The sequence below is a fragment of the Zootoca vivipara genome, chromosome 11, assembly GCF_963506605.1.
Source record: "Zootoca vivipara chromosome 11, rZooViv1.1, whole genome shotgun sequence".
NCBI classification, from domain to species: domain Eukaryota; kingdom Metazoa; phylum Chordata; class Lepidosauria; order Squamata; family Lacertidae; genus Zootoca; species Zootoca vivipara.
In genome coordinates, this window is record NC_083286.1 from 51582669 (window position 1) to 51598373 (window position 15705).

The 15705-nt window shown below is 42.5% G+C and overlaps 1 protein-coding gene across 1 annotated transcript in view; it reads right to left on the reverse strand.

The window, feature by feature from the left end:
* The window catches only part of RAB27B (RAB27B, member RAS oncogene family), a 114524-nt gene extending 113176 nt beyond the window's left edge, over nucleotides 1-1348 (reverse strand). The window contains exons 1-2 of the mRNA XM_035100576.2: nucleotides 1266-1348; nucleotides 1027-1118 (exon numbers count right to left, since the gene is read on the reverse strand). The gene's annotated coding sequence lies outside the window, so the exon portion shown is untranslated. The remainder of the gene's footprint in view (nucleotides 1-1026; nucleotides 1119-1265) is intronic.
* Between the last annotated feature and the right edge of the window lie 14357 nt (nucleotides 1349-15705).

Here is a 15705-nt window from a genome sequence, read left to right on the forward strand (position 1 = left end):
TCTCTGCTGAAAATGACAACATACCCCAATAGTTCAGATCCGCTGATCTAACTCTAATGCCACAAATCCAGCTTGACTCCCTTTCTTGCAGAGATAGCCACTTGTAACTGAACCACGCCTGCAAGGCATGATGCACAGAACCAAGAGGGAGCAAACTTAAGCATGTGAATAAGATTTGCTTCTGATTTAACATGCAAATAGTACGCCTCTTGTTGCAAATGAGTGGTATTTTGAGGGAGAGTGGGGTTTAAGCAATGATGTTGCTTGTCTCTCAACATGCAGGCCTGTGATGTGATTCTTTATGAGGGTATTTGTTGCTTCTCTGTTTTCATGTAAACTAGCCTGACATATGGTTTTCATAGAAGTGCAGAGTTGAAAAGAACCCCAAGGGTCATCTAGTCCCAACCCCCTGCAATGCAGGATTGGACCCTTTCACCTCTACAGCACCACTGATAGTCTTTTTAAAGAACTGTCGTGCCATGGCACAAAATCGCCAGGTGCTTTTCTTGGGGGTGAGGTTTGTCTTAAAATAAAAAATTGGGCCCCTTTGGAATCTGGCCCACAACCTCGGGATGTCAAAGTAGTTTGAATAAAAACTATTTCATTTCACTGAGGACAATGGAACCAAACTGGAATAAATTCAAGTATTTTGGTTTCCCACGCTCACTAGCTCCTTCCTGGTCTCAGCACAAGTCATTCCTGTTCCTTTCAGTGGCCACGGAGAACACAACAGAAAAATAATAACGATAATTGCAAACAGAAAATCATCTCTGACCATACATAAACAAGAAAAAAAAGAACATGACCCATACTGGACTTTGCAAGGACTTTTTGTTTGTGTGTTATAACAAATATAATCATTTTATTTCATAAACTGCCCCCACAAGAGGACTGGAAGGTTTCTAGAAAAAGGGGATGTGCTTTGTTTTGGTTTGAGGCTTGGTGTGTGATTCTTTTTGCAAAAGATGAATGTGCAAAAGCAGTAGTAACAAGCTATGCAGGGGGGATGATATAAAAGCTACTTACACTTTTTGGTGTGAAATAATCCCTCTGGATTCTGCCAGCTGGGAAATAATTAGCCCATTTCTTAACGGCACTGTTGCTTCTGTCTGCTCTCTCTACGGACGCAAGAAAACACAGGTATGAGAGGAGGGAGGGGAAATGCTGCCACCGGAGTTCTCCCGCTGCAGCTAAACTCTGCTAGGCTCTAATAAAGCAATTGGCAGGTTAAGGATGCTGAGGACTTCAAGCAGATAAACAGGTACCTTGGCTTTCAAGAGGCAAAGGATGCTCCTGCGGCTGCTACCCTTCGTCTTGTGTAACAGCGAGAGCCTCTCAGTCTCTGTACCGCTGACATGCTACCAGCCAGCATTTCAGAAAAGGTGTCTGGGAGGTCCTAGTGCCAGGGTCTGCAGTGTCGCCTTGTTGCAACCCGGCTCCTGGCATGTTTTCAGACAGCTCCAAGTTGCCACGGAGAGCAGAGAAAAAGGGATCAAGGGCTTAAGTCGGAAGAAGGCTAACAACTCAAAATCAGCCTTGCACTCTACAATCCTACAATCCTATGGTTCTACAAAGCAAGAGGAGCACCTTTCTTTCTTTAAAAGAACAAAACTCAGTGTCTGCTCTAGTGCTGAAGAAGACAAGGGTTCGCTGTCCAAAGAAAAATGGTTTTTCAAGATTCACAAGAGCTGCAGAGTACTTTTGGGTATGCATGCAAGGATTGTGGCGCAAATTTTCTTGGAATGATGGGGTGTTACAGAATAGAGTCTCACATTGTTTTATTCCCCCCCCCAAGGCACATCAGGCATAGGGAAACTGGCTGTCCAGATGTTGGAGCCAAACTTATTGCTGAAAGGCAGGGGTGGGGCACCTGCTTTAGACCTATGGCTCTTGTTTGCGTACAAATCCCATCAGCTCCAGGCAGCCTGGCCAGTGGTTAGGGATGTTGATAGCTGTAGTATTCCAATATCTGAAGGCCCACCGGTTCCCATCCTTGGGCTATGCAGAGATAATCGTTCTTTCTTTTTCTTTTTTAAAAAATTGAGTGCTGGAGATGGGGAACACATGCACCCTCTGATCTAACAGAAGGAAACACATACTAATAAACAACACATGTGCTATAAATTTGCTTGGGCACCTGATCGAGATGAAGGTTTGAGAAACAATAGTGTTTCGTTGTTGTTGCTGTTTGCAAAATACATGTTGAAATATTTGGTCATAAGAGTAAAAGAAAATTACTATAAATTAGTTTGGAGATGGTATTTAACATCAGTCAGATTTAATAAAATAAACAAAGAATATTTGATGTTATGTTGGAGGGGATGCCAGGAAACTGGAAACTATGTTCACATGTGGTGGTGCTGTAAATATGTACAATTTTTTGCCCAAAGGGTGGAAATCACTGGGTTAAAGCTAACCGAAAATCTATAGGTAGCATTGTTATTGATTGACGATGGGGTAGAAGGTTCGCAGGCTATGAAGGACTTGCTCACAAATTTATTGACAGCTGCACAAATTATTATAGCTAGGAAGTAGAAGGGGCAAGCAGAATATAAAATGGAAGAATGGTGTAAAGAGGTGTGGAATATAGCTATTAACGATCAATTAACATGTGCCATTAAGGTAAGACAGGGAATTTGCAGGAGAAATGATTCTATTTTTTAAAAAAAAATATTTTTATTAATTTTCCAATTAAAACCAATTATATCACATTCAATATTTCAAATTATACACATATATATATCAATCAAACCGAATGTTATGCCAAATCATCTAAAGAATTTTTTATTTGGGTTCCCATGCTTCAAGAAATTGGGAATTCCTCGCAACTGTCCACTGCCGTCTTTTTTCTAAAGTTCAAATCGTCCTCCAAGTTCATAATAATCCAGATCTTCCCCTTACAGTCACATAGATGTTTTCCACTTTCATCCGATTGTTTCCCAGCCGCTGAGATAAATATCAAACAAAGTTTCACAGATGTTCTTTCTCCTGTGTGAGTTAATCAGTCCAGCCTCCCCATAAATCTTCTTAATGGAGCTCCTTGTTGCGTCGAAGCAGCCCGAAGCAGCGCCATCTCAAAAAGCTCAAATCACTTTCGCTTTCTCTCATAGCCATGAAGATTCACGATCATTATAGAATTTACAGCTTTTTCAGGCAGGAGACCCAAACATCAAACCATAAACTCTTGGTAAATTAATGGATCTCCTTGCCCTATAGCTGAACTTAGCTTCAGGTCGCTGCTCCAATTTAAAGTGCGTCACAACTCATAAATCCTCCGAGCGCGTCCAGAACTCCTTCCGCCCGACTAGGGGGAGGCTTTTCTCATCGGCAACTCCACATCTTTAAAAAAATATGCTCAGTAACAACAGTTATAAAGTTCAACTCACACAGTCTTTTGCTTCTCTTTCACTCCAAACAAGCCAGGACATCGCGTCCGGGAAGGTACGAGGCAACAATATGAAGGAAAAAAAAATAAAAACTCGCTTCCCTTATCGCTCCGTCCCCATCAATCCTTCTTCCAGATGCAGTACAATCTTTGACTCCTCTCCTTTCAGCAGCATAAATTTCTCAGCAGTAAACAGCGCTTCTTCCCCTCCTTCTGAAGTATGTCCATAGATTTAAGCCTAATTATCTTCTTTAACCATGGAAATCCCAGCCATGCAGATTAGCGTCCGGGAGTCCTGGCCCTCGTAAGTGCTCAGCCCAAGCTCCCCCCACTCCAAAAACAGTCGGAGTGGGTCTGGGGGCATCGCGGGCCAGCGGCCCCTCTCCGTAACCCCCGGAGAGGGTAGGGGGTTGCCATTTACTCCCCTAGCAACCGCCAAATTCCTTACGAAGGTCAGAGAGATGGAAAACAGGTCCGCCATTCCTGCAGGCGGAAACCGGAACCCTGCAGGAGAAATGATTCTAAGGAGATATGGAAGGTGTTTGTAGAATTTGTACTGTTAATACGGAAAGAGGGTCAAACCATTGCAAGAGGTCTTGAAATTTTGGGAGGTTGGATATTTACAATGGAATGGTCTTGGTGGTGGGGTGCACATTTTTATTCTTTTTGGTTTATGATTATTACTTATTTTCCTAAAAAATACAACCACAACCACAACCACAACAACAACGAAATAGTTGGTCATTGCTCTGGGGAACAGGTAGCTTTGCCTCCTCCCCTCTCTATTTTTGAAGCATGAGCACTCGTATGGATAGGCAACATTCTTAGGAATACAAAACACTGTTAAAAACAGCTCCAAAACTCCTCAAAGACATGTGTTTATTTGCATCGATACTCTCCAACAAGCACTTCTGATTGTCACACCAAAACGTACACATGTCTATTGAAGCAGCAATCAGTTTGTTCAGCTGGCTACAAAAATTGGCTAAACCTGAGGAAGAAAAGAGTTGACCAGAAGTTTAACAACAATAATAATGACAAACATTTTAGAGACCGCCCCCAAGCCTGAAAGGCTATAATCCATACATGCTCTGGCATAATAAAAGAAGGCCTCTTCTCATTTATTAAAACCACTGCTCTTTTTTTAAATCACAAAATTGCATCCATCTTCCCTACTTCCCATTATTTTTCCAAGGTCGCTACATATTTGTCATTTATCTGTGGTGTATCAGTCCCATAAGGCTGAAGTTTTGGAATACTGTAATTTCTCTTTATTGCGGCAGGTAGACAAGACCCACCCTGCCACACACAATATTTCTCCTGACTTGACTTACTGCATCCTAGCTTTTCTATGTGCTTTTAGAACTGACAGCTCGCATGATTAGTTTTACTCTTTTATTAGTTAAATTCCTTCAGTAGCAGCTTAAAGACCAACTAAGTTTTTATTTTGGTATGAGCTTTCGTGTGCATGCAGACTTCGTCAGATACACTGAAACAGAATCCACCAGACCCTTATGTATATTCAGAGGGTGGGGTGATGGGAATGGGTGATGGGCTAATAGGAGTGGTAAACCTGTTGATGACTGTTAACAACTGTTAATGACTGCAATTGGTATTGTGGGGGGGGGAGCAAGGGCTGAGGTGCTAAGGAAAGCTTGATCATGTATAATGAGATAAGAATCCTATGTCTTTGTTCATTCCAGGTGGCTCCATGGTTTTAATCTTGCTAATGAGTTGCAATTCAACGACTTCTCTTTCCAGTCTGTTTCTGAATTTTTTCTGTAATAAAACAGCTGCTTTGAGATCTTGTATAGAATGTCCTGAGAGATTGAAGTGTTCTCCTACGGGTTTCTCTGTCTTGTGGTTCCTGATGTCCGATTTGTGTCCATTTATCCTTTGGTGTAGGGTTTGGCCTGTTTGTCCAATATAGAGAGCTGAAGGGCACTGTTGGCATTTGATGGCATACACAATGTTAGAAGATGAGCAATTAAATAGTCCTGAGATGGACTATCTTTTTTTTTAAAGGAAGATTAGATATGAATACTTAGTTATGCTGCATTAGTCTTAGGCTAATGTCTCTCCCACCCTGCATCCCCACCCCAAAATATGAGTATTATACACAATAAATTGCTGCTGTAGACCACAGACAAACACAACTCTCTCTAATACGGCCATCAGAATAAGATCCGCTATTTGACTATTGATTCAAAACCCTGAAATGCATTTTATATAATTGACTTTTTATTTCTATTCTTTGTATATCGTATTGTTGTTTTATTGCTATGGCCGATGGCTGGCGCAAATAAAGATTCATTCGTTCGTTCTCTAACACGGTGTAATAATGATAGATGTACAGTGGTACCTCTAGTTACGAACTTAATTCGTTCCGGAGGTCCGTTCTTAACCTGAAACCGTTCTTAACTAGAGGCGTGCTTTTGCTAATGGGACCTCTTGCTGCCGGCACACGATTTCCGTTCTCATCCTGGGACAAAGTTCTCTTAACCGTTTGTAACTTGAGGCACCACTGTATTTTCATTTACATCGGCAGGGCTTTTTTTTAAAAAAAAAAAGATTAACACATTTTTCAAAGAAAACAAAGACTATTTAATATTAATTTGTATAGAGATATTACTTTTCTCTGGATTACGGCTAAATGACAATCTTAACAATATTAATGGCATTGATTTGTCTTAATATTAAAACCAATATGGTTCCCCCCATTTTTAAATGAATTTTTGCGCATTATATGTTTTTGTAGTTATATATTAGCAATGGGACCATGATTTTGATGATGGTGAAGAAGACAGTGAGGATTATTTCAATATTTCATTCCTGAGTCACTTCCCATAAGACAGTTTAAAGCTACAGAACACACATAAAATCAATTAAATCCAGTATAATTGGATTTGTATTCACCCAGGCCTTTGGTTGGGTGGATGCCTTTCCTCCTCCTACACGACAGCAATGAAAATTACTTCTGAGTAGGCATGCATAGGATTGCACTGCCATGGTAATATTAATGGCTTTGCTACTAACTTTACAATAACATTGTCCACAGCAAATAAAAAGCAAACCAATGCAAAAATCCAGGCTTTTAAAAAAATCCAATAATAAAAAAAGACCTGTGTTAGAGAGGGCATGAATTCCTGCCACTGTTTCTGCCTTGTGTTTCGACGGTGGGACACTCACACTGGTGCCCAAACAACTTAAAATCATGAATTTTTGCACCGTTTTCTTGTCAAAAGATTGGAATCAAAATAAGTCTCATCCCCAGATTCTGGATATTATTCAACTATGTTTTTATTAATAAGAGTTGTTGTTGTTGTTGTTTAGTCATTCAGTCGTGTCCGACTCTTCATGACCCCATGGACCAGAGCACGCCAGGCACTCCTGTCTTCCACTGCCTTCCGCAGTTTGGTCTAACTCATGTTCGTAGCTTCGAGAACACTGTCCAACCATCTCATCCTCTGTCGTGCCCTTCTCCTTGCGCGCTCAATCTTTCCCAACATCAGGGTCTTTTCCAGGGAGTCTTCTCTTCTCATGAGGTGGCCAAAGTACTGGAGCCTCAGCTTCAGGATCTGTCCTTCCAGTGAGCACTCGGGGCTGATTTCCTTCAGAATGGATAGGTTTGATCTTCTTGCAGTCCATGGGACTCCCAAGAGTCTCCTCCAGCACGTGAACATGACTAAGTTAGGCCCGTTAATTTAAATGGGTCTTCTCTGAGTAAAACAGTTGAATACCACCTTCTGCCTTAACTTTTTAAGTTAACCAGCAAAGCTGCCTTTTCCTACAGCAGCACATCGGCTGCTGGAAATCCACTCAAAAGCAGTAAAGTAAAAGCACTGTTCTTGTGGTGAGATTGGGGGAGTAAAACCAAAACCACTTGCCTTTTACGTAGGTCAGGGCTTTCCAGACTTTTCATGTCGCTGGCACACTATTTAGACATGCATCATTTCGTGACACAGTGATGCAGTTTTGCATCATTTCACCACACAGTAATTCAGTCCTTCTAGCAAATTGGAGGTTAAACTAACCCCTTTGGGGAGTGTTCGTGCAACACACTCACACACTGCAGCCAACACACTAATGTGTCATGACACACAGTTTGGAAAGCTCTGGTGTAGGTGGATCATCATAGTAAAAAAGGTAAAAATGAAAAAAAAGGTCAAGGACCCCTGGATGGTTAAGTCCAGTGAAAGGTGACTATGGGGTTGCAGCACTCATCTCGCTTTCAGGCTGAGGGAGCTGGCGTTTGTCCACAGACAGCTTTCTGGGTAATGTGGCCAGCATGACTAAACCACTTACTGTGATGGAAACCAGAGCGCACGGAAACACCGTTTACCTTCCCGCTGCAGTGGTACCTATTTATCTACTTGCGCTGGCATGCCTTCGAACTGCTAGGTTGGCAGGAGCTGGGGCCGAGCAACGGGAGCTCACCCCATCGCGGGGATTCGAACCACCGACCTTCTGATCAGCAAGCCCAAGAGGCTCAGTGGTTTAGACCACAGTGCCACCCGCATCCCTTAGTAGCGCAGGGGTGAGGAAACCCAATAAGCAGCAACACAAAGCAAGTGGTCTTCATCAAGCCCTTTCTGTCACAGAGGGATCACCTTAGAATGGGCAACTCCTTCTCAGCGCATGCAGACGGGTCTCTAGGCAAATCACAGGCTGCTCAACGGCCATCTTGTGCGTCCAAAGTGGTTCAAAAAGCCAACTGCCCTAACCTTCTTGGAATGGAATTTATTCAAATGAGCCTGGCAGGGACTGAGCTTGCATTTATCCTTATATCTATTGAAATGCAGAAGGAAACATTGTGTTCTGCAAAGCACCCAACCCTTCCCTCGTTGCTCTGGGTTAATAGATAAGAGTCATGGTCTTAACATGTCAACTCAACCTGCTGAAAAACGCCTCCACATTAGCGAAGCATTACAGCGGTCTGCAGCATTTAAATCACTAAAGGTATTTTCTTGGTAAACACAGAGAAATTGACACAACATGCATAATTCAGGGTTGTGCCTATCCAAATTCTGGTAACTGTTTTCTGTACTGGTTGAAACTCATCCCCAATATTGGGAAATGATCTATAATGAAATGAAGAAGATGCTTAAAATAACCTTTGTTTTTTTAAAAACCAAAACCCAGAAGCTTTGCTACTAGGTATTACAGGAGTGGACTTATCAAAATCACAAAAGAACTTACTTATGTATGCAGCTACGGTCGCACGGACATTATTAGCACAGCTTTGGAAAAAAGAAGCTGTCCCAGCTAAAGAAGATTGGCAAATTAAGTTAATGGAATATGCTGAAATGGCAAAAATGACAATGAAACTAAGAGGAAGAGACGACAATGAATTTAAGGAAGAATTGAAGATGTTTATTGCATATATACAGAAGCATTGTACACAGGTTTAGCAGGGTTTTTAAACTACTTGTAATTTGTTATGAATGGATAATAGGTAATTTCATTGGTTTTCAAATTTAACAATGGACATGCGGTGTGTTGATAAATAATAGAACCAAGGCAGGGACTAGACACAGGCATCCCCAAACTCGGCCCTCCAGATATTTTGGGACTACAATTCCCATCATCCCTGACCACTGGTCCTGTTAGCTAGGGATGATGGGAATTGTAATCCCAAAACATCTGGAGGGCTGAGTTTGGGGATGCCTGGACTAGAGGGGTCAATTTGTTTTGTTTTGTTTTTGTATTGTTGTTATTTTTATTGTTGTTATTTTTGGAAAATTAATAAAATACCTATTTTAGGAGATTTCTGAAATATGGATCACTCTGGGGCCAAACTATCCATGTCCAGAAATGGCCACACGTACTGAACTGGCACACCCTGACCAGAACCCTGGATCCAAGAAGCATCTACCTGCAGTTTATTGGCCCTCACCCAGCCCAGTACCAACTCTGGGCACCATTTTAGCACCTCCATAGCCTCATCTAATCCAGGTGATGGGACACAGTGGTAGTGCTTTGAATGCAGAAGGTCCTAGGTTCAATCCCTGCCATCTCCAGGTAGTGCTGAGACCCCTGATTGAAACTCTGGAGAGCCACTGAAAGTCAGTATAGACAGTGCTGAGCTAGATGGACCTATGGGTCTGACCTGGTGTACTTTATTTAATCCACCATATGCTTGTTATACTTTTATGTATACTGCCCAAGATACAGTGATACCTCGACAACCGAACGACTCAACTTCCAAAGATTTAGACTTCCGAAGTCGACAACCCTGGAAGTCTTTTCCCCGCGTGCGTGTTCTACGCTTGCACAGAAGTGGTGCACACGGTCGGCGCATGTGCAGAAGTGCAAAATCGTGCTTCACACATGCGCAGAATGGGCGCTTCAAGAACCGAAGACTTCAACTTATGAAGACGGCCGCAGAACGGATTGTCTTTGTAAGTCGAGGTACCACTGTAGTGTACATGGTTCACCCCTCCCCATCTTAATTGCTATGTTTTAATTGATTTAACTCGCCCTGGGACCTTAGGGAAAAGGGCAAGTAATAAATTGAATAATAAATAATTTTAACCACCCTGTGTAGTAAGTTAGGCTGAATGGCCCAAGGTCACCCAGTGAGCTTCATGGCTGAGTGGGAATTTGAACCCTGGTCTCCCAGGTCCAACACTCTAACCACAACACCACACATGATACAAGGCAGAATCCGCTGTGGTTCCCAAGCTTTCACTGCTGCAATTATTGTGGTATGAGGAAACTTTTCATTGTTAGGCAGGGAGGGTCATCCAATGAGCTGTCTTCCTCTAAAGTTGACCTGCTTCACAGTTAGAGCTATGATCAAGTTGAGATTCCTGAATTTCAGGGGGTTGGACTAGATGACTCTCAGGGTACTTTCCAACTCTACAATTCTATGATTCATCCTTTCAAGCGTGGCCTCCTGGTCCATGCCTATCTGCAGCTTACTGTACCATCTCACGATACAGAAAGAGGACGACTTGTATCCCCACTTTGAAATCTCCCTACACATAGAAAGCCAAGCCAGATGTAAGGGAGAAGTCTAAGCCCAGGCCACGAGAGGACTATACCACGTGTTCCTACAAACATTTAAGCTGCCTCTCAGTTACCACTACACCAGTTGCTTCTCTTTGTCGTCATGGCAATTTTCCACCCCTCTGTTGCCATGCAACCATTTCTGAGCAACACTTGTATGTACATTTGATCTGTCTGGCTTTATTTTTATTTCACCCCCACCCCAATGCATTTATTGGCTTATATTTCACAAGTGGGTTCTTTCTACAGCTCAGCTTCAAAATCGGGAGACCTTATTTTCTTGTTGAAACACTTAATAGGGAGATTTCTGTTGTTGTTGTTGTTGTTGTTGTTGTTGTTGTTGTTTTAAAAACATCTCAGCTTTCTTCCATTTAATGCTACCTTCCTGTTAATGTTTTTGCACTACACTGACTTCATGGTCACAGCACTCCATCAACCAGCCTGAGTGGGTTCTTCTTCCCGGAAGAGCAAAGCCACTTCTGTTTATCATGAGAAAGTGGAACCTGCGCCAAAGGTAGCTTATCAGATCGGGATGGAGGCAATGGCCTTTCATCACTTCCTGTATGTTCCATAAAACCAATTATCAGGGAGGCCACCTTCTCCACACAAGAGTGCAGCCTGGTCAAAACTGGTAAGACCTAGTTGAGGGGGAACCTAACGCTGCGTGTTAGAGTGGAAAACAACTTTGTATAATGTTCAAGGAGGACTCTGATGGGTTGAGCAATTTGCATTTCAAGGGCCTTGGTAAGATGAAGAGGCTGTGAAGCAACAAGGTGGCAGAAGCTAGCTGGCCAGAGGACAAACAGCTAAGATGACAACTTTGTCCTAGTTGAAAGTTCCTGCAGACTCTCTGAACTCTATCCTGCAATGTGTTACTGAATACCGTCTGACTGATTGGGATTTGGTGTGAGACGCCATACTTGAACGCCCAAGGGAAACTTCTCCCATAGTAGCCTGGGAACATCTTAATTTCTAAACTGGTTTTTGGGGGGTGGTTGTTTAAAGAGAAGAAGAAGAATGTCACAGCCTGGCCGTGGCATAGTGTGGTAGGGGGAGGCAGAGGGGCTGTTGTAGAGAAAAGAGAACAGCAAGCCAGATGTTTTTGTTTTGTTTTGTTTTTTGTGGAACACAAACTGCAGCAGAATGGAAACATTACTGCATTGGGTGGATACAAGGCCTTTATACACCTGTAGCTGTTACACAGTTGTTCCCTCAGGCAGAGGACTTTAGGTTGGCCATCTCTAAGCTGTTCTGCCTTCTCTCTCTCTTAGGGCAAGGTGGTCCTTAGGTAATTTTGCAATGGCAGTTGAGAGAGGGAAAGGCCATCTCAACTAGAACTACTGATGAACAGCGTGAATTGCCCAATGACTCACAGCTGAATATATAAACTGCTTCCATTACTCAACATTGTATCTGAGATTATATGAAGGTTTTATCTTGAGTGACTCATTCATTCCCAACAGTCCTCGTGACAATGGATGTAACATGTGTGAATGTAGTCTATAGACTATCTCAGATCCACAGCTTAGTTGCCATTTCCTATTACTCTGGAAGTAAGTTGCACTGAGTCTTCAATAAGACTTATTCCCAATAAGTGTGCATAGAATTGGAGTTTTAGTAAAGCGACGCCAGCTAGTCAGAAATCATGTACAATCTTAATCAAAGACACTGTAAGCCCCCAATGCAGCCAGCTAGGTTTAGCAGTGTGCCACCATCATGAATATGAAACAATAAGGGTGCAAAGCATAGCCTTCTCTCTAAACAGACTTCCTGACAATGCCATGCAGCTAGTCAGTTTCATAGGTGCCAAGTTCTAGATTGAAAAATCTGGGATCAGCAGCACCGCGGCACCGGAAGTCGCTTCTATGCACTTCCAGACATGTGTAGAAGTGACTTCCGATGCCGCTGTGCCCATTTCCAAAATGTCTGCAGCGCCAGAAGTCGCTTCTACGCACTTCCGGACATGCGTCGAAGCGACTTCCGGTGCCGGCGCGGCACCAGAAGAACATGATCCCCGGCAGGAGCTCCGTAATCCGGGGGAATACGGGGTATTTTGCTATTCGGGACACCTGCAGGAAACGGTAAGAAAATACGGGGTTTCCCGGGGAAAACGGGGTACTTGGCAGCTATGGTCTGATTTGGTCACATGATGACGTCACAAAGCCAGATGAGAGTGAAGACAATGCTGCCTGCCTGTACTCTGAATAATGGGGGGAAGTGCCACAAAACTTATCTACTAAAAACCTCTCTGCTACAAAGGAGAGGTGCATTCACAAAGGGAAAGTTACTGTTGGAAAAAAACCTTCTCTTCCCTGGTGTTAGCACAGCCCTAAAAGCAGTTGCTGCTATATTTTTTTTTTTAACAGAGAAAGAGCAGGAAAAAAGCAAATTAAATTATTAATATACTGTACTGCTGCCCAGTTTCCCCACCCGGTTTATTCCTTACAAAAATATAAAACTAAGTTTACAACTTGTTGAACTGCAGACTTTTGGGGGGGGACTTTGCTGGCAATCCATATTAGCAGCTTAATATAATATTATTCCTGCACATAAGTCACCCATAAATATATATCAGAAGAAAATATCATAGGAAATATATTCACTGTTTACTTTCTCAGGGAAAAAGTAATATTAGTCCCAAACTTTCCCTCAGGGCTATGGCAGTATTAGACATATAACTCTTGCCACTGACTGGAGCAGATTTTAGGACAGTCTTTTTAAATCTTCATTCATCAACAGCTCTCCACCAATATTCCCTATTGTCAAAGGATGATCAGGAACCTAAGCCCAGACCATCGGGAACCTAAGCCCTGCACTACAACCCTACCTAAAGCATTCAAGTGTAGCTTGTCAATCTGTTCCATAGCAATGACCTTTAGTTAGCAATAGCAGGGGTTAACACACCCAGTTAGCGATGCAATGGTCATGTATTTTATACCAAACCCCTCACTTACTCTCTGGCTGTGAGAAAGAATTTGAGGTTTATATTCCACATCCTCTAGCCCAGGCACCCCCAAACTGCGGCCCTCCAGATGTTTTGGCCTACAACTCCCATGATCCCTAACTAAGAGGACCAGTGGTCAGAGATGATGGGAATTGTAGTCCAAAACATCTGGAGGGCCGAAGTTTGGGGATGCCAGCTCTAGCCCTTTGAGTGAATAAAATATGGAATAGCTGCTTCATGTTAAATGATCACAGGGTGTGATGCCAAGAAAACAACAACTATAAAGTGATATTCAACTATAGAATGAGTTCCTATCGTTGTATTTTAGATGGAGAAGTAGACTGATATTGATGTATTCACCTGTGTTTCAGTATTAAATATTTGTTTCCTATTTTTGTCTAAAAATAAGGTACCTTTGTGTTTTAAAAAAAGAAAATACAATTTCCAATGCCACTGAAAACATTAAACTTGAACAATGCATGAACATCATACAATGAACATCAGCTTAAACTGGTGGTAAGTCAGCTAACTAGCCAAAAAACTGAGCTATTTCTAGGTTGCATCAACAGAACCTGTGACTTAATCAGGGGAAGTAATATTCCCACTTTACTCTGCCTTGGTCAGACCACACGTGGAAATACTATGATCCTACAATATTGATTTGGTGTTGAAAAGTTGCTAAATGCGTGAGTAGCTTGAAATAGATTACCTGCTGAGGGCATAGCTGTCAAGTTCTCCCTTTTTTAAAAGGAAATTCCCTTATGCTGAATAGGCTTCCTTGCGAGAAAAGTGAAAACTTGACAGTTATGGCTGAATGGGGGGTGGGAGTCAAAGCTTGGCAAAGCTATTTGTTGTACATATGTTGATTATAATTTGTTTGATGTTAATGAATATGAGAAAATAATAAAAATCTATTTGAAAAAAGAAGGATATTGACAAGCTGGAAAGTGCAAGGGAGGGCAACCAAGATCAATCAAGGGCCTGGAAAACAAGCCTTATGAGGAATGGTTGAAGCAGTCTGGTGTGTTTAGCCTGGAAAAGAGGAAACTGAGAGGAGATACGCTAGTCATTTTTAAATATCTAAAGGGCAGTCACATGAAAATGGCACAAGCTTGTTTTCTGCTGCTCTGGAGCCTAGAAACCAAACCAATTCTAGTTACAAAAAAAGAGATTCAGACTCAACATCAGAAAGTATTTTCTGACAGTAAGAGCTGTTTGACAGTGGAACGAACTCCCTCGGGAGGTGGTGGACTCCCCTTAAGTGGAGGTTTTTAAGTCATCTGCCCTGTATGATCTAGTTGTGATTCCTGCATTGCAAGAGGTTGGACTTGATGCCCTGTCAAATGATTTCATAAAAATTAAGTGCTGCTTAAATAGCCACTAGCTCTCCTTCAGGCGCCACAAAGATCACAGTTTGATGACTGCAGGGTGCAAAAAATACGAATAACAATGAGTTTCATCACAAGTATAAACAGTGCCTTCATATTCCTCTTCTGACTTTTAAAAGTGTTTGGCTGCACTGAGCAACTTGGGCACAGTGCACAAGATTTTCTCCTTCTCCCCAGCTACCGTGTAGTGTAGTCTGGATACACACTATATGCTATTCTATGAGGCCAATGCACTATAACTCAGGATCTGGACAAGGGTTTCCTCTGGAAAAATTACAGTATACGGTAGTTTTGCATGGTTACTCTTAACCAGTCATAAAAAAACAAGCTCAAGAGAGACACCTGCTGGGAAAAAACTGCTCTGAGCAATGGCACAGTAGGCATCATTCTAATTGATAGGGATTTGATTATGAGTCCAGGAAAGTGGAACTTGGGGAGAGGGGAGTTATCCTGCCACCTCATAAGGAGAGCCCTGCTAGATCAAGCAAAAGGTCCATCTAGCCCAGGCATCCCCAAATTGTGGCCCTCCAGATGTTTTGGCCTACAACTCCCATAATCCCTAGCTCAGTGTTTCCCAACCTTGTGCCTCCAGATGTTTTGGGACTACAACTCCCATCATCCCTAGCTAGCAAGACCAGTGTTCAGGAATGATGGGAGTTGTAGTCCCAAAACATCTGGAGGCACAAGGTTGGGAAACACTGCCCTAGCTAACAGGACCAGTGGTCAGGGATGATGGGAATTGTAGTCCAAAACATCTGGAGGGCCGAAGTTTGGGGATGCTTAATCTAGCCCAACCTTCTTGTTTTCAGTGGCCACCTAGATACCTTTGAGAAGCCAACACGCAGGACTTGAGTGCAACACAGCCTCTTCTTACTTATGATTACGAGACTTGCTGCCTCTTCCTCAGCTGGGGATATAAAACAGCATCATTTTCCATGTCACCCACTATGCACTGCATGCAAGCAGGGCTTCCATTT